At 40.4% G+C, this 24,890-nt stretch overlaps 1 long non-coding RNA gene across 3 annotated transcripts in view; it reads left to right on the forward strand.

Moving 5' to 3' along the window:
* LOC101154107 (uncharacterized) overlaps positions 1-19,877 on the forward strand; it is a 65,287-nt gene extending 45,410 nt beyond the window's left edge. Inside the window, exons 2-6 of one of the 3 annotated variants that reach the window (XR_002007023.4) lie at positions 8,273-8,289; positions 11,349-11,525; positions 13,932-14,044; positions 16,668-16,923; positions 19,585-19,877. This is a non-coding gene — a long non-coding RNA (uncharacterized lncRNA). The remainder of the gene's footprint in view (positions 1-8,272; positions 8,290-11,348; positions 11,526-13,931; positions 14,045-16,667; positions 16,924-19,584) is intronic. The other 2 variants (XR_010134900.1, XR_010134899.1) reach the window with 2 other exon arrangements.
* Positions 19,878-24,890: the final 5,013 nt, after the last annotated feature.

The raw sequence follows: 24,890 nt of genomic DNA on the forward strand, positions 1-24,890 counted from the left end.
TCTGCTTGGTTGTTTAGAGGTTAGACTAGAAAAACTGTAAGAACATTTCCTTCTCCAAACGCTGCCTGGAGTCCCTGAGAAATCAGATACTAACAAATCAGACACTTACTTTTTCAGTCCGGTCCCTCCATGTGGGACAATCAGTAGTTGAGTCCATCTTCCAAAGGAAAAGAAACAGAGCACTTGAAATAAAACAGTTCTACCTGCAATATTTCCAAGTCTTTGAGCCTGTTTGAATCCTACAGGTGACGTATTAAATTCATCTAGAGATAAGTCTGACCATATGCACTTATGTACTTGTACTCATCTGGAAATTATAAAGATTGACTCCGAAATCAATCAAGTCTGAAGGTGAAGGAAAAAAGTCTCAAATAGAGAATTCCCTTTTCAAAAACCTGAGAGAAGCTCTAACAAAGAAAGATGTTACCCAAGATTGGAGATAGAATAGGCTGTCTTCTCGGAGTTCCAGGACTTGAGCAATCTGAACCCAGGTCCTTAAAACATGCTGTCAATTAAAGCCAAGGAAATCAATCTCAGAGTAATGGGCATCTGTAAGTTCCCAAATCTGAGCCCCATGCCAAATATGAATGGGAAAATAGTGCAAAACAAATCAAGGAGGGTCCTTTAGGCAGGACCTGGCCCTCCCACTAATTCTCCAAGTGATATTTGGCAAGTCTTTTCCACACACTGGGCTTCAGTTTCCCCACTTGTAAAATTAAAGGATTGGTACAAGATAGAATATGGTACATGCATAGAATAGATTCCAACATTTGTGCTCTTATAGCAAAGATGGGAATTGTCATTGGGTCAAAGCACTCTCATCTACTAAACACAGATTCTGCCTCAGAACCCTCCTCAACATTGTGTTTGAAAACCTACCAGAGATCACCTGGGCATTTTTGGATCAATAATGTCAAAAATTCTTTCTGTGGTAAACATGCTTTTTAATTCTATGAAAACCAGGCTTTTTTAGGTCAAAGAATTGTGGCCATTCTAGCGTCTTCTCACTACATTAGTACCACCTTCACAGGTTGCCTTCAAATGTGTAAATAGTTTAAATAATGGCTTAAAATTTCTACCCAGAGTGTGCATGAACCATCATTTCAAAGTATTTGCACCTGAAAGCCACTCATAACCTGAAGTCCTTGATGCTGTGAGCAATCTTCCTGATAAAAAATCCATTAGAAAGACAAAGTCATAGGTGCTGGCGGGCATCTTAATGACTAAATCCCGACTGCTTTTACAACCAAAAATGTTTTTAATTGGACTTCCTTGGAGACCACCTCCTCTGTGGTGTCTTGAGGAATGTTCTTGCATGGTAACCTTGTGTGAAGGACACTTCACAACTTTGAGTGCTAATTATCCTCTGGAGGAAAGAGGAGAGGGATCCTAACCAGAAGCTGATTCCATAATGTAGTCAACTCTCCGGAGTTGGTCTTTTGTTATTTCAATTTCCTCAAGCTCATTATTAGGAGGAACCTATGAACTCTTAACTGGGCCCCAGTTGAACAGAATGCTCAATTTTCAGTAAGCTTTTCAGAGCTCTCCTATCAAAGAGCAAGAGGCAAATGATGGCACAACTAGTTCATGTGAAGGAACTCAGAACAGCAAAAGATGCTTAGGGAAAAAAGAAAGTATGGCCTTACAACATTTGTTGTATTATTATGTAATTTTGTTTGTTTATTTTAGTTGCTTAAAACAGCAACTTGTTTTTGCTCATGCTTCTTCCATGGCTCAGGAGTTCAGGCTGGGCTCAGCAGGGATGGTTCATTTGTGTTTCACATGGTATCAGCTCAGGCAGCTCCACTGGGTTACAGGATCCAAGGTGGCCTCACTCACATGCAGTTGAAAGCCTTGCTTCATCTCTACCAAATATCGTTCTCTCCAGATGTTCTTTCATCAGCCAGGAATCTAGACTAAGCCTTTTACATGGCAACTGGATTCTAAGAATACATATTATTTTCAAAGCTTTAATTTTTACTTACCCTGAAATATTAGTCTTTTTTGGGAACATCAAGTTGTGGGCACCCATAACTTTGGTAAGGAAGAGGAGTTCTTGGTTCTTACTCCTGCCATTGGGATCTGCTTACTCTCACATCCCAGGCTACTTCTGGTTTGGAGATACAAAGTAACTAGGATGCTTAGACTTGGAAAACATTAGGAAGTTTTCAGTAATTGGCTTTCTTTGGTATAAGTTAGAGTAGAAGTCTCTGTGCCTCTCAGTGTGAGATTTCTCCAAACTTATCCCTAGTACATAGCACTATGGAGTGTAAGCCATTTGTTATCCTTCAAATCCACTGCCCACATGTACTGTGTCTGAGTTTATCTTATTACCCATCTGGCTGCAGACTTCAACAGCTGTTCCATTACCCCTAAAGAATCCACTTGTACCAAAGCATTAGTGAGCGATGTGGATTAATTGACAATTACAAAATGGAAAAAATTTACATAGCACAACCCTCAGCAAAATTAAGAAGAAATATATATCCCCTGTTAGACATTTCTCTTTTCTAATTCCCATCTCCTTCACAGAATCTCTGGGAGTTTTTTCCCTCTCCAATTTCCTTCCACTACACCCAGTCTCCCTGGATCGTTTCTCACCTCTGACAGATGTTACTAGGTCCTTCAAATTCATCTTGCCTCTATCATCCAGTGTGATTCAGCTGCTTCCTCTTAAATCTTGACCTTTATATTAAAACTTTTTTCTGTTTTAAGAGCTGAGCCTATAAAACCTCCAAAGTAGAACAGAGAGGAGCATTCTGAGCCAATTCTACCCAATTGTTCCACCATCAGTATCACCTCCATCCTCACAACCAAGACAACAGCAAAAAGACGTGACTCTAGAAGCTTGTTCAGTGGCCTGGGCCTACTCATTTATTCATTTACTCAACAAATATTTACTGAGAGATCTTATCTATGTCAGACGCTGTGCTAGTCAGTAGCACAAGACTGAACAACACATGTCTACATGGATTTCACATTCTGGTGCATAGAAACTGGCACACATAAATAGAATGATGTATAAATGGACTTCAGTGTAGGAAAGAAATAGTGTTTTGATAGGAAATAGGAGAAACTTTTTTAGACAGGGTGGTTAAGAAGGACTTCCATGAGGATGGGGCAGTTAGGGTGAAATCTGAAGGATGAAGTGAAGCATTAAACTCTTTTCTTCATCCTGACATTTTCTTGCTCTCCAGGAACAATCCCAAAGAATGTTCAGAAAAGGAGAACATCAGCATGAATGACTAAATTGGCAAAGAACTTGGCATGTTCCAGGGAGAGTGGAATACTGTGAGTAAGGGGAAAATGGCTCAGAGTGAGGCTGGAGAGGCAGGTTTAGTCCTGCTTGTGTGGGACTTAGAGGGCCAGGTATTCCTCCCAGGGTTTGGTTGGGAAGTAGAGCCACTGCAAGTATTAGGAAATAAGGGATTTAGTATAGGTGTTGCTCCTTACATACATGTGGGAGGCACTGGGAAGTGATGTATAGAAGCAGGGAGTTGAAGAATGACAGCAACAGTCACTGAAACTCCAGCAAGGTGGACAGGTTAGAGCTGGCAGAAAAACCCAAATTCAGAAGCATGTCAGACGCCTAAAGTAAAACCATGAAGGGGCGCTCAGGATGGGTCTCTGGGAGCTGCTGTCTCTGGATAGCAGTAGCACTTGTGGAACTGCTGCCTATGGAGTTGCAGCCAAGTTTCTGAGTTGTGGTCAGGAGCTAGGAGGGTGAGCTGGATGCAGTGGATTATGAACAAGTGGTGCCTAATGGCCTTCTCTGTGCCTGTTCATGGCCTTTTATTACCACAGCTACCTTCTAAGAGTTGAAACTCTGCTTTCCTTCCAACCAGCAAGTCCCCCTCTTGGTTAACTCTAAACCAGAACCATACAGGAAATGGGATTTTGGGAAACAGAGCATCCAACCCCCGAGCTGAGGGTTTAGCTTTTATGCTCATAGAAAGGAAAGTTCACTCACCTTTACCACTTCAGAGCCTATAATAGAAAACATCAGTCCCTTACCATCTACATTTGCTTCCTTTTACTCCTCCAGCCACCATATTTTTTCTATATTTGATTATGACTAACAGAGTTATTAAGCATCAAATTCTTCAAGTCTCCCCTTTTCTGATAGACAACTGAGAGTATCACATATTCTTTTCTTGGGCATTTAAGTTCCTCCCTGAGTTAACAGATGTCAGTGCATGCCCCACCCCTTCACAGGCTTAAAGGTCTTGGGGCTGGAGGGAGGACAGGTTTTGTAGACTTGACTCAGGATGCCCACGTGGGTACTATCCACTGAATGGTAATCAGGGGCAAGTTACCTATATGTGCTCGCAACTCACCCACCTGTGAAAGGGTATGGCAAACCCTACCTCATAGAATTGTTAAGGAGATTAAATTAAATAATGCATTATAAGTGGACAGCTTGTGTGCAACATGTTTTATTCACAGAAAGTGCTCAGTTAAGGTTAATTCACTTTTCTTTTCCTCCACCATGCTGCCTGGACTAACACACAACTTTGGGGTTAATCCTTGCCCATTGACATTATTGATTCCTATTTCTCTTCATTGCACACCACCAATATTGCAGCCATTATTAAGCTACAAAGGCTAAACCAATTCTTTCACTTATCACCCTTTCTAATACTTCAACACTATAATTAGCTTTCTTAACTGTAAACAAGCATGTAATAATGGTCCCTAACTCAGATTCCTTATTAGGAGTGAAGGAGATAATGTGTGGAAAGGTGTTAGAACACAGCTTGGCACATAGGAAAGACTCAATGAACGTGAGCTATTCTTGTTACCCCAATCATCATTACTATGTACATTCCTTTTCCAAAGAAGTTGGTCAAGTCCTCTGTGGTGTGGTGGGAGGAGCCAACAGGGCACTGGACTCTAAAGTTTCCCCATCGTCATAAAATGAGTGAGATCCTGGCTGGGCACGGTGGCTCACACCTGTAATCCCAGCACTTTGGGAGGCTGAGGTGGGCAGATCACCTGAGGTCAGGAGTTCGAGACCAGCCTGGCCAACATGGTGAAGCCCCATCTCTACTAAAGATACAAAATTATCCAGGCGTGGTGGCGTGTGCCTGTAATTCCAGTTAGTTGAGAGGCTGAGGCAGGAGAATCACTTGAACCCAGAAGGTAGAGGTTGCAGTGAGCCAAGATCATGCCATTGCACCCCAGCCTGGGCAAAAAGAGCAAAACTCCACCTCAAAGAAGAAAAAAAAAAAAAAGAGTGAGATCCTGAGACAAAGGTCAAGGAAAGGCCTTGGTTGTCCACCTTAGGAGAGCTCTAAGCCCGCGGGCATCCCCAAGAGGTCATGAAGTGAACTTTGTTCTACTTCCCTCTGATTTGAAACTCTGGAGCCTTGTTGCCCAGGACAAATGGGCAATTTTAAGCTCCTTGAATGACTTTTTCCAGGAGGTCACTGTCCTTTTGTAAAAAGTCCAGATTTGTTAGCTGAAGGGACAGACCCATTTTGTCCCTTTCTAGGATCTTCAACATAATTATTTTTCTAAGTGCTTATATATTATTTCAATAAAAACAATAATGTCTAACATTTATTGAGCACTTAATGTATACTTGCCCTTATGTTGAATGCATAAGATCCACTATTTATCTCCGCACAGACCAATGAAGTAGAAGTTATTATATCAATTTTATAGAGGATAAGACTGATATACATATATACATATACATATATACATATATATGCACACACACACATATATAAGCACATATATGCATATATACATGTATATACACACATATAGAGATGTACATATATATAAACATATATTATATACATATATATACAAATGTTTGTGTGTATATATATATATATATACACAAACATTGTTCTAGTGGTGGCTACTTGGCAGTCTGAAATAATCCAGAACCCTTCCTGCTACTACATACAACATACAAGTAGAAATGTTGAATAAAATGTTATAATTTAAAAGACAAAAAATGCATACACACAGCTTGGTTTTCAAGTAAAGAAAATCAGCAAGTACCAGAAACAAAAAAGAAATTGAAAGCTCAAGTGTTAAATATAAAATCTTATAGTGTGGCCACTGAAGGGTAGGGAGTAGTATTGGACTCAGAAAAATGCCCAAATGTTTATGGGCCTAGATTTCAATCTCATGTTGACATAGGAGATATTGTCTGAAGTCTATGACAGGAGGAAAGTTGGAACCAAGACTGCATAAAGCTGGAACCGTAAAAAACAAAACAAAAAACAAGCCTGAATTATTGGTGAACATAGAATTAGAAGCTGGGTGTGGTGGCTCATGCCTATAATCTCAGCCCTTCGGGAGGGTGAGGTGGAAGGATCACATGAGCCCAGGAGTTCGAGACCAGCTTGGGCAACATAGTGAGACCCCTTTTCTACAAAAAATTTAAAAAATTAACCAGGCATAGTGGTACACACCTGTAGTCTCAGCTACTCGGACAGCTGAGTCAGGAGGATCACTTGAGCCTAGGAGTTTAAGGCTACAGTGAGCTATGATTGAGCCACTGCACTCCAGCCTGGGCAACAGGGTGTGACTTTGCCTTAATAATAATAATAAGAAGAAGAAGAAGAATTAAATCAGTTTAAAAAAAGGAAAAGAAACAATTTTAAAGAAAGTAGACTTAGGAAAACTCTAACCACCAACCTTGGATATTTATTAAAAAAAAAAAAACAAAACACCTCTCTCCATCCAGGATTCTATGGAAAATAAAAACCCTAACCCTTCGTTGCAATTGGGTTTGGAAACTGAACTACACAGTGTGAATAGTTCAGAAATCTCAACCTACCAAATTAATATAAAAAATAATTTCTGGTTTATGGTACCTTTGGACCCAAAACAAAGTGCTCAAAAACACAAATTTACTCTCCAAAATGCATGAATGTCCCACAAAGCAGAAAAATTAGCTCTTATTAAATATGTATTAACAATAAAAATGTACAAAACATATGAGGAAGTGACTCAGCACAGGGAGTTTTAATGATCACAATCATTAGGTGAACCAATGCTCCCAAGAAGTTGAGACAATAGAACTGTCCAAAGGGATGATAAAATAATAACTTTTAAAAATTATTAAACAAGTAAACTGTTGGGGACAATTAGATATTTTTAAAAGACCAGATTACTTTGAAAGATTGGGAAGTTAAATGACTAGATATTAAAAACTGTTCCTGAAATTCCATATCCAATGGATCGATTGACTGTCAGACTAGACACAGCTGAAGAGATAATACACAAACTTGAAGGTCAGTCTGAAGAATGCCACACAGGGAATCAAGACATGAAACATTCAAAGGAAGCATAAGGAAATCTAGTGGGTAGGATAAGAAAATCCATTGTTTCACTAGTAGGGTTTGTAGAAGTAGAAAATAAAGAGATCAAGTAAAGGTGATATTTACTAACACAACTATGAACTTTCCAGAGTGAATAAGATGTAAGTTCTTAGAACATAAGCCCTGAGTAAGAAGGGTTAGATGAATCTTTTCAAGGCAAAATAACTAATAAGCAGTGGAGTCTGATTCATATAGACTCAATGTGAATGCAAAGTTTTGCATTTTAACCAGCATTCCTAAAGTGTAAGCAAATCTTCGGTATCTTCCTTGAGAGCTCAAACTGTGACTAACTCATAGCACCCTTAGTTTTGTAACAAGAGTCATTTTCTATCTGGCTCAAATCCAATTACAATCATGAAGCTGCTGAGCCAACATTTTCTAAATGTGTGGTTTTGTAGTTGTTGTTGTTAAATTTGTTCCATAAGATGTTCTTTTGAGGATGGTGAAAAGTAGGAGTGGGGAGAGTTTTCTGATCAAATAAATTTGGAAAACAACTATATATGGTGTATCTTTTTGTAGAGGCATAGGAAATATTAGTATATTAAACTTTCTGATATGTCTGGAACAAAGACATCTGTTTGACTCCAGAACCCATTTCTCCCCAAATACCAAAAACTATTGACTTTCGGAAGACTGTGTGTCACAGCCCTGTACAATATCACAAATAATTATTCAACTCTGTTTGAATATTTTAATTTTTAGATAATTCGCTACTGGCTAAGGTAGGCCTCTCTGCTTTTAGATAGCTTTTATTGAAAGTTTTTTTTTAAATATTGAGGGAAAGTGTTTCATCTTCTACCCATTGGTACTAATCATACCTTGTAAGATTACAAAGTAAATGTCTTAACCTGGTTAATTTATGTTGCAGTGACAAATGACCACTAAATTTCAGTGATTTACAACAAACTTTTCTCTTTTTTGCTCAGGTATGTATCAACTCCGGGTGAGAAGCTCTGCTCTTTGATCATCTTTATTTCAGGACACATACTGAAGAAGCACCCTCTGTCTTGGTTTTGTGGCCAAGGAGAAAATGGATAGAGGAACCACACATGGTTATCAAAGCTTAATTGTGGCAATCACTATGTTCTCTCACATTTCCTTGGTCAAAACAAGTCATACGGCCCAGGCGATTATCAGAGCACGGGAAGGTATGGGCCTTCCGAGGACAGGACGGCCGGTATTTAAGAACTACCATACAGTCAATCACATAGTCAAATCTCTGTGTCAGAAACATTAGAAGACTGCTGCCATGTGCTCCACAGCCTTGTTTTCCCCAGCTTCTCCCATTTTCAGTTCTTTTTCTATTCTTTTATGACATGATATTGAGCCTCTTGGGATCTTTCTTCCTTGGAATATGCTCCAGTTAATGTGAATATTAATAACCATAATGACTGCTGGTGAATATGTCTGTGGCTATGCTTTGTCCTTTACTGGCATCATCTCTTATAACCCTCACAACAGTCCTGGGGATAAGTGTTATTATTCCCATTGTACAAGTGTTCAGATAGGTACACAGAGGCTCAGCGAACTATATTAATTTAACCAAAGTCACACAGCTGGCACACAGCAGAGGCTGTCTGAAAGTTCGGCTTTATAGGCTGTCTATAAAGCTCAGCTCCTAACCTCCAAAGCAGGCACTGTCTCCCTGTGTAGCTCTGTTCCCTGGATATGTAGGAGAAGCCTGAGATGAGTTGATGCCTTTCTCCTTTTAAGAGCATATGCTGTGGGATGTAAATGTTCAAAAGTAAGAAGAAATTCTGTGATACAACAATTGAATCAAGAATAAGAATATGTTGGCACATCTTTCAGAAATGCAGTGTCCTCCAAGCACCTGGAGGCCCTCTATGCATTTAATGTACATTAAAACTGTACACTGAGTGCAGTCATCAACAGAGCAATTTATGGACATGATCTGGATCACAGATGTAAAAAAACATTTTGTTTTATATATAAACTGATATTTTCCAAGTGACCAACTTGAGCCCTGTGTTAAGGAGGATCTGGAGGCATAATCCAGTGGCATATCCCACAAGCAATGTCTGATAAAAAGAAGGAAGAAGGAAGCTATGCTTCTATATACCAAGCATTTGTCATCCCTGTCCTAGGGAAAGCCACCCCTATGATCCAGAGAATAGATCTTCTTGGAGAAACACTGGACCGATATTTAATTTTATAAAAAGAAGGAGAAAGCTAATATTATTTTAGCACCTACCACTGAGCATACACTTCATTTCACTAACTTCTCACAACACAGTGCAAATGAGTACAGTGCTCCCATTTTCCAGTCAAGAAGACGAAGGCTCAGAGCTGCCAGCTAACTCTTTCTGAGACCCACAGTGAGTAAATGGCAGAAACAGGACTCAGTCTTAGATCTGATGGACTCTCGATGCTACACTACGGCACGCCACCTTCTGAAATCCTCAGAGCTCAATAAAAAGTCCCACTGTTCTATGAATTTGTTTTGCCCAGTTTCAAGATATGTAACACTGTTCTGTTCTTGCCTTTCCTCCTTCTCACTGGCTGAAGTCTCACTCTTCTCAAAACACAAATGGCTATGAGGCAAGGCACTTTGTTGGACCAGATCGTGCCTCCTAAAGGTGGCAAGTTTGCATCACGACTTTACATAAATGCTCTTGGCACTGACAGCGGGAGGCAGGCAGGAGTGCGGCTCTGCCATGTGACAAATATAGAGCTGCTGTCCTTAAAGCTCTAACAAGAGACTAACCCTCAAGGGAGACGCCATGCAATAAATAATTTTTGCCATAACACATTTCTTTCTTTGCATAAATTTAACACCCTGCTCTCTGTACAATATGTGATCTTCCTGCTAACTCCCCATAGACAGAAATAGCTCTGGTAAGATGTGATAAAAGACAAGTGGCAGAAAGGAAGGGAGACATGACACATTGGAGAACTTGACTTTAGTGTCGGCTTCTCTACAATGAATATTATCTTTTGCATTCTTCATGGTTAACAATATACAAAGAAGGACTGCAGTGGGGCAGATAATTAGTCTGATGGGATCCCCATTGCATCAAACGAACTGTTTTTGGACTGTAAGATGCTGATTCCCTGTTTGCTCTGCCAGATGTTACCTGGCTTCCAGCCTTTCTTCTCTTCCCCACAGCAACGGTCACCAGACCACTTCCTTCACCCTAAACATGAAGGTAGCCCAGGCACCAGCCTGCAGAGTCAATCCTGCCTCCAATAAAAGGGTTCTGAGAAATTCTAGCAAAACTCAGATATTTATCTAGCAGATCTCTGGTTTTGTGGCTCAGCTCAGGTTGTTGTGGAACTTTGAATGGGGATATGCAAATATACTTGGGGTCCTTCTTTCTGGAAATCAGAGCACTAACACAAAAGTCTGCCTTAGATGTTTCCAATCTACCTAAATAATTTGTCTCATATTTTACATCCCCCCAAAAGGGCCTTTTGGCACCTGGAAAATCTTTAATTTGGGGGTAGTATCCTGTGTTCCCTTTGATCTAGAAAGCCTGCAGAATCATGGTGCTCCAATCTCAAGGGAGGAAGCACACTGTTTAGGAAGTCCTCATTCCTGCAGATAGAGGATGCCCTGACTAGGTAAGGGTGCCTGGTCAATACTCCTTTATTGCCAGAATTCTGAGAGCAGCACCTTTTCTTTTGCATTGTCTTTCTCCCATCTCATGTCATTCTGTTGGGAATGCCAATCACAGTCACACATCCTCTGCACCTCCAAGCGTCAGTGTGACCATGTGAGCACAACCCCACCTCTGGAATCAGACAAGCATTTCACAGGACTAAAGTGAGGATAATCAAGTCACATGCTCAGAACTGGCCAGAGTTTTTCAGTTTCAAGTGACAAAATCTCCAACCCCCAAAATAGAACACATAGGCCTATGTAAACTGAAAACCAAGAGTAGATTTACTTCCAAAAGAGTCAAATCAAGGACTTTGAGGATGTAGTCAGGTATGGGCCTCTCTCCATGGACTCCTTGTCCTTTCCTTCACCCCCATATCCAGGTCTCTGCATTTGTCCGCGTTCTTCACTGTCATGTGGCTCCTCCCGATGTGATAGCAAAGATGCCCGTGGACAAACCAGGCTTGGGTCCATCATGTTGGCAATCTGGAGGAAGCCGAGCACTTTTTCTCCAACTGATTCAGTCCCAGGACTGGCTCTCATTTGCCCAGCTTGTGCAGGTGAGCCTATGACTAATCCCAGGTGTGATGGGTAACATTAGGTGCCAGCTTCGCAGAGTGAGGGATGCCTCATTGGCTGGTGGAGCATTGTTCTGGGTATGTCTGTGAGGGTGTTTCCAAAGGAGATTGACATGTGAGTCAGTGGACTGAAAGAGGAAAACCTGCCCTTAGTGTAGGTGGGCACCATCTAATCAGCTGCCTGCATGGGGCATGGCTAGAACAAAGCAGCCAGAAGAAAGGGAACATTCAGCTTGCAGAGTCTCCTCTTTGTCCCCAGTTGGAGGCTTTTTCTCCTCCTGTCTGTGGACATCAGACTCCAGGTTCTTTGGTCTTTGGATTCTGGGACTTGCTCCAGAAGCCTTTTGGGAGCTCTCGTCTTCACTGTCAGATTGGTGGCTGCACTATTGGCCTCCCTTGTTTTGAGGCATTCAGACTTGGACTAAGCCACGCTACTGGATTTTCTCATTCCCCGGCTTGCAGATGGCCTACTGTGGGGCTTCACCTGTGTAACCATATGAGCCGGTTCTCCCCAATAAACTCCATTTTATATGTACATATATCCTACTGGTTATGTCTCTCTGGAGAATCCTCATACAACAACCAAATAGCTTAAGCCACCTTTAGATGGAATTCTGTCATATGCAACTGTGAGAGATGGACTAATAGGTTCCTTTCTGAGGGGTCATTGACTTAGACCTTGGCATATCAAGAACCCATAGAAAGGAGATTAAGGCTAACGGAAGACATACCAGAGCATAAACCCATGTGAATTTGGGGAGATGATAAAAAGACAGAACTCAACCCCAGCTCACCTCTCTCATCTCTTTAGAAAAAGTCACTCCTGCCTAATATTGCATTAGTGGGAAGTTCTGTCAACTGCTGCACCTGGTATGGTGCATTCCTCCCTGTGGTGGTCAAATGGGCTTAGAGTTTAAACATTTTGTAGAAGTTTACACATGAGCACTGAGATTGATACTACATTGATTTCTACCACAATGCTAGTTGGCATCAAAAGTCAAAAAAGCCTCCTTATGGCTGAGTATGGTGGCTCACACCTGTAATCCCAGAACTTTGGGAGGTCAAGGCAGGGTGATCACTTGAGCCCAGGAGTTTAAGACAAGCCTGGGCAAGATAGCAAGACTCAGTCTCTACAAAAAGGTAAAAAATAAAAATTAGCTGGGTGTGATGGCACATGCTTACAGTACCTGGGCAGTGAGGTCCCATCTCTAAAAAAAAAATCTCCTGGTTACTCTCAATGATTCAAGAAACATGAAAGATATGACATGAGAACAGTAATAACTAGGCTTCTGCTGCATTCCTATGACCTAGGCTTCCATTCTTATCACTCAGTCCCAGTCTAGGTCATTTGGTCCAATGTTTCAGTTATAGTTTTGGTTCCTGGCCTGATACATAAGTCCCCCTAGGACTTTGTTCCCCTAGAGATTGAAGCTGTATCCTTGAACCCCCAGCCAGTGCTGGAGAGCTACTGTGTGCTGGCATTCTTGCAGGATGACCATAGTCTGCCATATCGGTGAAAGTCATCGAGTCGCAAGCTCAGTTACTAAACATATCCACTGATACCACCCCCGAATCAACATGCCCAGAATTAATTGCATGCACCAAATCTCTTCTTCCCAATCTGCTCTTTCTCCAGTGCTCTCAGTTTTAGTAGATAGCGTCACGATTTCTCCATTTTCCCAATCCAGAAATTCAGAGGCCATGCCTGAGTCTGTTTTTCCTTACCCCCACCCCATATCTAATCACCCAGTCCTACTGATTCTACTTCTGATAATTATTGTGATCTGATTCTCTCTGTATCTACTGCTAGCTCCTTGGCCCAAGCCACCAGCATCTCTCATCCCAACTGCAGAGTTACCAGTTTACATTCTTGCCTTGCTCTCGCCAATTTTTCTCATAGCTGGCAGAGTGATCTTTTCAAAATACAAGGTCGATCCCACACATGCTGTCCTCCAATTGCTCCTCTTTATCTCAGTCCCTATTCATCCTGTAGATCTTGGATTAAATACAACTGCAACAGGTCAATTTTCCACGACAACTTTTATAGCATCCTACATCTAGTCTTCATAATGTTTATCACAACTTGAATATACCAATTATTTGTGTTACCATTTTATGTCTATTCTCCCAGGTAGATTAAATTCTATAAATGGTAAATACTGTGTCTAGTTTTCTCCCCATTTCTCCAGAACCAAGTTCCCCATATAGTTAATGCTCAGTAAATATTTAATGAATAAGTTTATAAACAAATGTCACAGCGCATTCAAGCAGTGTCTAAGCAGAGGCCAAATAGTCATCATTCTGAAATGTTGCAAAGAGAAATTTCTGCTGTGAAGTTTGGACTAGATAATTCTTAAAGCTCTAAGTATTACTTTGATTCCCTTTTAGAATCTCATTGTCCTAATGTTAAATATATATCATCAGTGCTCAATGTTACAGCTTCAAACATAGAAGATACAAGAAGTAAATGCTGAGATTTCGCTATTTGTTAACCTATCATGGTAGGTACCATTTGTTGTTACAGTGTGTTCATTGTCTCATCTCATTTCCATTTTTAAGCCCTTTCTCCCAAATACGGGAGAGAGGGACAAAATTCTATTGACCTGATTTATCATCATCATAAACATTTAAGCCAACCAATCCAATAAATTAGGGGATGGTTTTAGACCTTACGAAAGGATTCACCAAAGGGGTTCCTTGAAACAGTAGGTTCTCTGATGGCACTTAAAATTGGATTTGATTTACAAAAATTTGATTTGCACGTAACTATTCAGGAACATATTGATTGCTTTAAGTGAGGTACACTGGGACATAACTACCTTTAATCTTTTATAACAAAGGCAGCAATTGAAATTGCTTTTGCTAAGCAATTTTTGAAATTGAGGGTTCGATCTCTCTGCTGGCTTTTTCTCACTCAGAAGATTCCCTGTCTCCCAACACACTTTCCTTCTCCTAATTAAATGAGGTAACCATTTTGTATTATTTGTAGACTGCAGTGGCTGACAGAATCGTACTCGCGTCTTAGGGCTACTGAAAAAGCGGCCCTAGGGGCTTAATTTCATTTGCCTCCCTCTTTGTTAATACAGACACTTCTTATTCTCATTTCTTGGAAGCATTTTAGAGAGAATTGGTTTGTTGGTTATTAAAAAATGGTCAATTACCACGGTATTAGATGGACCCATATTCCCCAACCACAATGTCACTTTCATCCCATGAAAAAGTTTGCCCTTTGTGTGCATGTCTGTGTGTTTGCTTTATTTACCTTGTGCTGTACAGTGCCTAATAAGGAATCCTGACACTAGTTTGCACCATCTCCAGATTGAATTTCTTTATAGATCAGCCTTAGTAATTCATTTCCCAACTGGTTCTGATCAATACAGCTTGACTTGGCTTAAGGTTAGAGAAACTAGCACAACTGTGGCGCACATAGGGTGCCTAAAAGCACCTCCTTCATAAAGGGTCTCTTTGATGGTGACCTGTCAAACTGATCCACGGCCTCTTAGTGGAGTCAGGGCCTGAGCTCTACTCAAGCCCCAAAGCTGTCATTGTCTTGTTCTCTTTGATTCTGTGAATCCAGAGGCCAGAGAGGCTTCTACGAAAACAGCATGGTGTGAGGGCAAAATCAGTAATGGCACATCAGGGTATGTGAGCCCCTGGCCCAGTTGTACTAAGAACTGACTATTGAGCTTCAGTGAGTGGCTCACGTCCTGAGATTCTGTTTCAGCATCCATAGACTAAGGCAGCCAGACCTGTTGATATCTAAAACTCCACTGAGCTCTGAAGTACTAAGATTCTGTGTAGAGGCAGAAAGTCCTGCTGTATTTTTAAGTATTTTCCTCAATTTTCAACAGCGTACTCTGAAATGACCACCTTTTGGGTAAAGGGAAGGAAAATCATTGTTTCTAGATCATGGAAAACTGCTTTCCCTCTGCCATAAGGATCCCAAACCAGACTTTCATACTTCCCAGATGGGTGGTCTTGGCCAAGTCACGTGATCTCTTCTAGGTTCTGTTTCTTATTCGTAAAATGGTGACACATAGTTCTTCCTTTTACCCATTGAGGGGTGAGGATCAAATGAGGTCACAGATGATGTGAGAAGCACTTTGGAAGCAAAGCAGAATGCATAAAAGAGACTGTTTAATCAGGTGGCCATTGCATTTCCAGAGAACGGAGGCATGAACACCCCTCTGGAGTTTTATAAATCTGGCTTCCTCCTACTCTGTGCCCTCCCACCCTCCCCACTGTGGCTGTAGTTCTTGCTGGGCCAGAAATCATGGCTTGTTTACAACCTATTTGAATGCAGAGACTCATTAATGCAGGCAATGACACCCATCCTTGGGGACTACTGCAGAGATTCAGCCAAATAAACTCAGCCATCCTGTTCACCCCACCTGGACAAAAGCCCTAATACCTACTTGGTCAACCAACCAGCCAGCCAGTCAACACTCTGCCTAACACACTGCAAGTACAGGGCTCACAAATACTCCAGGGCAGAATCAACCTTGAGGATGAGCTGACCTCATATCCTTTTAAGTCAATAGTGACATTCATAGACTATTCAGTGATGTTCTAACAGGAGGCATGTCTATACATTTTTTTTCCTAAAATATTACTCATTTTTTTCTTAAATGGCACATCTGTAGACCCTAGGATCTGGAAATATAACTATATTCAGCAATCTTTTTTTAAAACTATCTATAATGTCCTGCATCCTTACTACAAGTTTCATATTAGACATGTTACACAAATGTTCTCACTTAATATATTCTTTGCAACATCTCTTTAAAACAGATATTCACTTAACATTACTTGAATGAATGAACACATTAAAAAATTAATATAGTTAAATAATGAACACTTGTTGAATGCTTTCTACATGCTAGGCATTTTGTTAAGCAGTGGAGATATAGAAATGAGCAAAATAGGCAAGGCAGCCATTATCACTGAGCTTATGGTCTAAGTATTATAATCTCCATTTGTAAATAAACAAGTTGAGAACACAGAAGATGAATTAACTTGCCCAAGGTATTCAGTAAGACAATGTTAGGTCAAGGGATCAAAAGTTAGCTTGGCTCTGGCCACAATGAAATGACTGATACAAATTTCTCTTCCTGACCCAAACAGTGATGAACCTATACAAACTGTGTAAAGCAAATGTTTTCAGGCATTGGATGTCAAGCAGCACAGGACTATCAACCTGAAGGAAAGAGAATCACCCAAGATGGGCCTCATATTTATCCTGGCTTTCCGCTTCGGAGCACTCTCTCAACTTCAACACAGAGAAGTGAAACCCAAGTGAAAGAGTATTGCTAAACCAAGGAGGCAGAGCTCATGTTTGTTCAAGAGTACCCAAGAGATAGGATCTGTAAGAGGCACACAGGTGAGACATATGTTTGGGGGTTCCCGTTGCATGCGCGCCACAAGACTACACAAAGCCTAACAGAGAGCAGCTGCTGAGAGCTGAAAACTGAAGGGAAGTTGCTGAGGTCATGGAGAGCTGTGACACATTGGAGGTTCAGCTCAGCCAGAGTAGATACCTCACTGAGCACCTCAAGTATTCAGCTGAGACCTCAAGGACCAACTTCAGAAGGGCCAAACTATAGGAATAAGGACCCAGCCCTCGATTGAGGATCAATCCTTAGGATAAGGGCAAAATGAAGACAAAACCAGGCTTCAACAAATTAGAAAACCAGTTTTACAAAGGAAAGATTTGAAAATTCTAAAATTGAAAATTATAATAATTAAATGTGTGTAATGACTTAACAGCATGTTAGAGATAACAAAAGAAAGGATTAATAAACTTGAGATAAAATCAATAGAAATAATCTAACCTGAAGAATAAATGGGAGGAAAGCTTGAAAACAGGAAAAGCACCTCATTGGCACACGGGATAATATCAAATGCCTAGCTTATGCATAACTGAAGCCTCCAAAGGAGAGAATATGCAGGAAAAATATTTCAAGACAATTTCCAGACCGTCCCAAATTTTATAAAAATATCAGCTTATAGATCTAAGAATCTCAGCAAACATAAAGCAAGGTAAATACAAAGAAACCCTGTGGTAGAAGATGATATAACAGTACTGATTTTAAAGACAACAAAGAGCTGACAAAAAATATTATAAGCATATTTTAGTAATAAATTCAACAACTTAGATAAAATTGAGATACGGACAAATTCTTTGAAAGGCATAATGTAACAAAAGTCACACAAGTCCTTTAAAAATTGAAAATTTATTCTAAAATGTATATGGAAAAGCAAAGGACCTGAAAAACAAAATAGTCTTGGAAAAGGAAAATTTGGAAAACTCATACTGTCTGATTTCTAGATTTACTGTAAAGCTACAGCAATAAATACAGTGTAGTATTGGCATAAGGACAGACAATTAAATCAATAGAACAGAATGAGGGAATCTACAAAAAAATCCAGACATTTGGATCAATTGATTTTTTAAAAAAATTATGCTAGCAATTTAACAGGGTAAGAAAATTCCTTTCAAGAAATAGAGGGAAAAGAGACATTCTAACACTTTCCTAATCAAACATGAAAATCAATTTAAGATGGATCATGGACATATATGCAAAAACCAGTCCTATTAATCTTCTTTAAGAGAAGGAAGAATATTTTCAAGCTCTAGATAGAAAGATTTCTTAGAAACTCTACAAAAATAACCCAAAAGAAAAAAACTGATAAATTGAACTTCATTAAAATTGAAGACTCTTAGACACACACACACACACACACACACACACACACACACACACACTTCTGTTGATAAAATGAAAGGGCAAATCATAGACTTGGAGAAATTATTCACAGGACCTATATCTTACAAAAGACTCATATTAATAATATAAAATAATATCTGCAAATTAACGATTTAAAAAATGATGTCAGCTGGGCACGGTGGCTCATGCCTGCAATCCCAGCACTTTGGGAGGCCAAGGTGGGTGGATTACCTGAGGTCAGGAGTTTGAGACCAGCCTGGCCAACATGGAGAAACCCTGTCTTTACTAAAAATACAAAATTAGCCAGGTGTGGTGGTGCATGCCTGTAATACCTGTAATCCCAGCTACTCGGGAGGCGGAGGCAGGAGAATGGCTTGAACCTGGGAGGCGGAGGTTGCAGTGAGCCGAGATCGTGCCATTGCACTCCAGCCTGGGCGACAAGAGAGAGACTCCGCCTCAAAAAAAAAAATGATGTCATAAAAATAGGCCAATGACTTGAGTAGACACTTCATAAAAGATATATGAATGGGCAATGAGGTTGCAGAAAAAGCTCACCATTTTTAGTCATTAGGAATATGTAAATTAAAGTCACAATAAAATACTACCACATACCTACTAGAATGGCTAAAATTAAAAACAAAAGAAGAAAGAAAATGTGGGCTAGAATGAGAAACAATGGAAACCCTCACACATGCAGTGGAGATGTAATGACAGACTTTGGAAAACTCTGGAATTTCTCACAAAGTTAAATGTACATCAGTCCTACAACTTAGCAACTCCACTCCTAGGTATTTACCCAAGGTAAATGAAAAGACATTTCTATGAAAAGTCTTGTCTTAGCATGTTTATAAAGCTAAATTTAATATCTCTAACCTAGAAACAGCCCAAATGTCTACCAATAGGAGAATGTATATGCATGTAATATGTTAATTCAATGAACTGCTAATTAGCAATAAATGCTATGAAGTACTGATATCCACAGCAACATGAATGAATCTTAAGAACATTGTACTGAGTGAAGTAGCTAGACAGAGCACATACTCCATGGTTCATTTATATGAAGTTCAAGGACAGGCAAAACTAATCTATGGTGATTGAAATTAGAACACTGGTTGCCTTTAGGGCAGTGAGGATTAAATGAGAAGAACCGTGAGACAACTTTCTAGGATGATTAAAACATCCTTTATTTTTACTGGTATTTTTTAGAGGGGGGTATGTATTTGACACTACTCATTAAAAAATACCTTTTAAAATCTGTTTTCTTATGTATAAATTTGTCTCAGTTAAGATAACCCAGTCTGTTTGACTCCAAGGACCACATTTGTTCTACCACGCTATGCTGAATATGAGGCAAAAGTTAACACCTGGAAATTTTGCTATCCTGAAATGAGGCAGTGCATTGTGGAGAAAAAAAGAATGGACTCTTCTATTAAATGAACGTAAGTGAGCAAGCTTTTTATAAACTATAAAAGTGACAAATATGTATAATTATATTTAAATGTTATTATTACAAATTGTTAAGGCAGTGTTGCACCCTATGGGCTTTGGAAACCGTGACCATTTGCATTCATTATCGATCATTGCATAAAAATAATCACAAAACTAAGTGGCTTGAAACACCAGATTTTATTCTTTCATTATCTGTGGTCAGGAGTTTGGGAGTGCAAACAGCCGAGCTGTCTGCCAGGGCTGCAGTCATCTGAAGGCTGGAAGGTCTTCTTCCAAGTTTGCCCCATGGTTGTTGACCTGTCTCAGTCCTTCACTGGATGTCTACAGGAGGCCTTAGCCCTCTCCACAGACTGCCATGAGTCCATGCGACATGGCAGCTGGCTTCCCCCAAAGCAAGTAGCCCAAGAGAAAGCACAAAACCAAAATGGAAGCTGCAGTGTCTTTTATACTTTTATACTCTAATCTTGGCAGTGACATGCCATCACTTCTGCAGTATTGTGCTGGCCACAGAGCCCTCCCCTGGTGCAAGTGGCAGGAGGGTGTTCCAGCATCACTATTTCAAGAGAAGCAGGGACCAGACTATCCTGCCCAGATAGTCTGCCTAAGCACTCTTACAGTCTGCCTGTAAATCTGACTTTTGAAAATGGTACCTTCTAATTTAGGCACCTGAATCTAGTAAGTTCAATAATCAACCTACATTTGGTAACTTCTCCCATCACTCTTATATATTCCTCGTGTGTTTAGTATCTTTTTCCCTTTCCTTTCCCATTAGACTGTGAGCTCTGTTAAAGAAACTCTGTGCTTTAATCTTCTTTAACATTTTCACGGGCACTGTTTGAAGTTCACATTGATTTTCACGTAGCCAGGGCTCAAGCTGTGCTTGCTGGTTACAAACATTTTACAAAGCAGAACACCCAGAAAGTAAAGGTAACTGTCATAAGGTATATCAATCAGTTATTTCCCCAATAATAGTGTATAAGAAACCACCTCCAAACTTAAATCCATATAACAACCACTTATTCTCTTGCTCATGGGTCTGCAGATCAACTGAGAATGGGTTGATCTTGGCTGGACAGCTCCACTTCAGGGTCAGGGTCAGCTGGGCTGGGTTTCTTGCGGCAAGTTAGACTCAGGTCTATGCCACCTGGGTTCATTCTGGAACTCAGGCTGAGGGGCAGTGTCCATTCTGAGGAAGCTCCTCTCAGGTAATAGCAAAAGCACAAGAGGCGCAATATAACCAGGCAGTGCATGTCAAGTTTTCTTGCTTTGTGAATACTACCATCCCATTAGCCAAAGCAGGTAACATGGGTGAGCCTAAAGTCAGGAGCAGGGAAATACACAGTTTCTAGCGGGGGGAACTTTAAAGTCAGATAAGAAAGGACATGAGCAAAGGAATAAAAATTGTGGCCAACAAATCTACTATGTACTGGCACAAAGTTACTAGAGCCATCTAAGAACTAAGTGTTGCTGAGAATATTTGACTTTCTGGAAATAGTTGAGTATTCTTTTCCTTTTAGAACTGAGAAACACTTGAGAAGTAAGTTAAACCTGAAAATCAACATGAGAGTGCTATGATACGTAGCATAGATTTTAGCAATCCTACTGTCCCCCACTTACTGGTTGGGGACCCTGTCACAGTTCTTTTAACTTCTGAGTGTTTTTTTGTCCAAAGTAAAGACAAGATAAAATCTATGCAGGTTGTGAAAATTAACATAAATTAACATATTACATATTGGTACTAGATGTTCTCAATGTCTGTTTCCCCATCTATCTTGCTGGAGAGGCAGGGAGGGTGGAGGGAGCTTTAATTTTCCAGCAAACTTGGGAGCCTTGGACTCAGTCAGGGAAGGACTCAGCTTTCTTGAAATGAAAAAAAGGTAATGACAGAGACTCTATACCACATTCACCCTCATGTTGCTTAAAGACAAAAGCATAATCAACTGTCATTTATCTCGTGCACTGAAATACTACTTTATTGCCATAGAGACATAATTATGAGTAATTAAATGGAAGTGTTTTCTAAAATCTTTTTGAATTAAAGTCTAAATATCTACCTTTTCACTCAATTCATATAAGCATAAGTTAAACACTGCAGCACATATCTTGTTTTGCTCCAAATCAAATCAGTGAGTTATTTGTGGCAATCTTATCAGAAGCAAGTGAATGAAATCCTCTCCAGCCTTATTGTGAAGGTACAGCTTCCACTCTTCCTTAGGAGTAGAATCTGGCTTACCAAAGCAAACTGCAGTATAACGTTGTTTTGTTTCTACATCTCCATAAAGGTCTGCGAGCAGGTCAGTAGCTTTTGAGAAAGCTCTTCCAACAACATTGGAATAAATTGGGGCTCTCTTTGCTAGAAAATCCCATAGAGGAATCCTTCAAGATTTGAAAGAGACCTGTGAGCTCTCATCACTTCTGTCTCTGTTCCTCACACGCTAGAATCAGTCCCCACTAAGCCAAAGTACATTCTGCACCCAAAACACATTTCAAATCCATCTGCACAACCCCATCAGCAGCAACTTGGGTTACAACTATAGCCTTTTTTTTTTTTTTTGGAGTTAGTTAAGAGTCCTACTCTGTTGCCAGGCTGGAGTGCAGTGGCATGATCTCGGCTCACTGCAACCTCCGCCTCCCAGGTTCACTAGGTTCAAGCAATTCTCATGGCTCAGCCTCTCAAGTAGCTGGGATTACAGATATGCATCACAATGCCCAGCTAACTTTTTTGTATTTTTAGTAGAGACAGGCTTTCACCATGTTGCCCAGGCTGGTCTTGAACTCTTGACCTCAAGTGATCTGCCTCAGCCTCCCAAGGTGCTGGGATTACAGGCATGAGCCACCATGCCCAGCCTATAGCCTCTTAAATGCTCTCTCTGCATCTACTCTCATCACCATCCCAATTCATTTTCACATTGCAACTACAGTGGTTTTTTACAACCCAGAACCACATCACATGTCTCTCTGAAAAGAAGGCTGAAAAGCCTTCCAATGATTTATCACTGTAGTTAAGACAAAAACTCAAAATTGTTAAGGGGTCATCAGGGGTCCACTTGGGCCTGTTTGCTCTCCTGCTTGTCTGTATATACCTCAACCTCATCTCTAGTTACTTAAACCCACTGTACTGAACTTTCTCCCACCTCTTTAATATTCTAGTTCTTTCCTTCTCGGGATCTTTGCATAGTTGTTCCCTCAGTCTGAACCACCCTTTCCCCTACCCTTTACATGTCTGGTTCCCCCTTATCATTCATCTTAATTTAAATTTCACCTCCACAAAGTGGTCTTCCTTGATTCCAATAGATCTCATCATTCACTGCTACCACTCCATTCATTTCCTTTAGTATTTACCCTAATTTGTTATTGTAAATAGATTTATGATTTGACTTGTTTGGTGTCTGACTCATCCATTGGATGTGCGGTCCAGAATGACAGGAGTAAAATCCGTTTGTTCACCATATCATAACAGTGCACAGCCCTGTGCTTGGCCCTGGAAGATGTCCAGTAATTATTTCTTAAATACATGGATGGATGAATAAATGAATAAATAAATGCATGAGTAAGTGAAGGAGGCTAAGTCATCAATATTTACATGAATATCCAAAATATCTTCAAACTCCCATCAGATGGCTCTCCCTGGGGCATTGCCTGTAGAACCAGGAGTCTGCTCTGAAGTCAGGCATTGTCTCCGGGAGGACAAAGCAAAGCTTGGAAATAAGAGAGCCTGGATTCTCCTGGTCTTTGATCTGTTTCCAATTTCCCACATGACCCTTGGCAAATTCCAGAGTCCTTCTGAACCTTAGCTTCCTTGTAGTTAAAATGAGGGTTTGCAACCAACTCAGGGGTACTTAACTACAAGGGCCATGACCCCTATGGATGTCCATCTTATCTTATCGTGGGGTAGTTAGCTTTCAAATTTTAAAATGTTTTTTACTCCAAAAAAGGTTAAGAAACATTGGTTTAGGTTAACTTTAAAGTCTCATATGCCTCTGATAATCTGTGTTTGTATAAAAGGAAGGCCCATGTACTGGTCAAGGTTAGATATGCTTGCATGTAACAGAGACCCCAAACGACAGTATCTTAAACAAGATTGAGGACCATTTCTGTTCCTGTTCCCTATAGGTCTGGAGGTGAGCATTCCAAGGCTGGTAGGGATTCCAAGCTGCCAGAGACTCCGGCTGCTTCTGTCTCATTGCTCCACTGTCCCTTGGGCAGGGCCCTTATCTGAGTGGATATTTCACCACATGGATCAATGGATATTCTAGCCAGCAGAACAGGGATAGGGGAGGGTAAGTAAGGGGAGTGGCCTCCATCTATAAAGACAGAAATGGAAATGTCACATAGCACTGCTGCTAACTTCCTATTGACTACACCTGGCTGAAAGAGTGGAAAATGCAGCCACTCTTTTGAGTGGCCGTGAGCTCAGCTAAAAATCAGAGATTCTAACATTGTGGAAGACCAGGGCAACAAAGAGTCTTAGCCAAAATCAGGGATTCTATGTAAGTCTTGAGAGATGTGTCAGAGCTGCCCACTGTCACAGGAGATGTGCTAAGTAAAGGGGAATTTGGCTTATAGGCTGCCTTGTGTAACTACAGAACTTAGAACATCTAATAGAATATATGGCTGCAAAAGAACTCAAGAGTTGTATAATTGAGTCCTTTTGGTCTCCATCAATCTTTCTACAGCATCTATTGTGGTTTCTTCCTGAATTTATTTATATATAGAATTAATTATTTATTGAGCACCTCCATCTACTATGTACACAGACACTGTTTTAAACTCTATATAAAGAGGCTCTGCTTTCTGGGAGTTTACTGTCTACTGGGGAGGCAGACAACAGACCTTCCTGCAGAAGATAATCTATTCTCATAGAAGACAGTGGGAGCAGAAAAAAAGGGACCCTATTCCACCTTCTTGGCCTTCTTATAGCTCAAGAAGGGCCCTTTGTAGGAGGGTCTCAAGCTGAATTTTGAAAGATGAGTAACGGGCATAGTGCCCGGCAAGGAAGGCGGGAAGGAAAAAAGGGAGGAGGAAGAAATGGGAAAACAGAATTTATTGCATTTTTAAAAAGTCACTAGAGGCTTTCAGATTGCTGACCTGGTAATGATTATAACTGATCTTAGACTTTATAATATTTATATACATAGTATTTTTATTATTGAATAAAATGGTGGTGATG

This window comes from Gorilla gorilla, chromosome 7 (genome assembly GCF_029281585.2).
Source record: "Gorilla gorilla gorilla isolate KB3781 chromosome 7, NHGRI_mGorGor1-v2.1_pri, whole genome shotgun sequence".
NCBI lineage: Eukaryota > Metazoa > Chordata > Mammalia > Primates > Hominidae > Gorilla > Gorilla gorilla.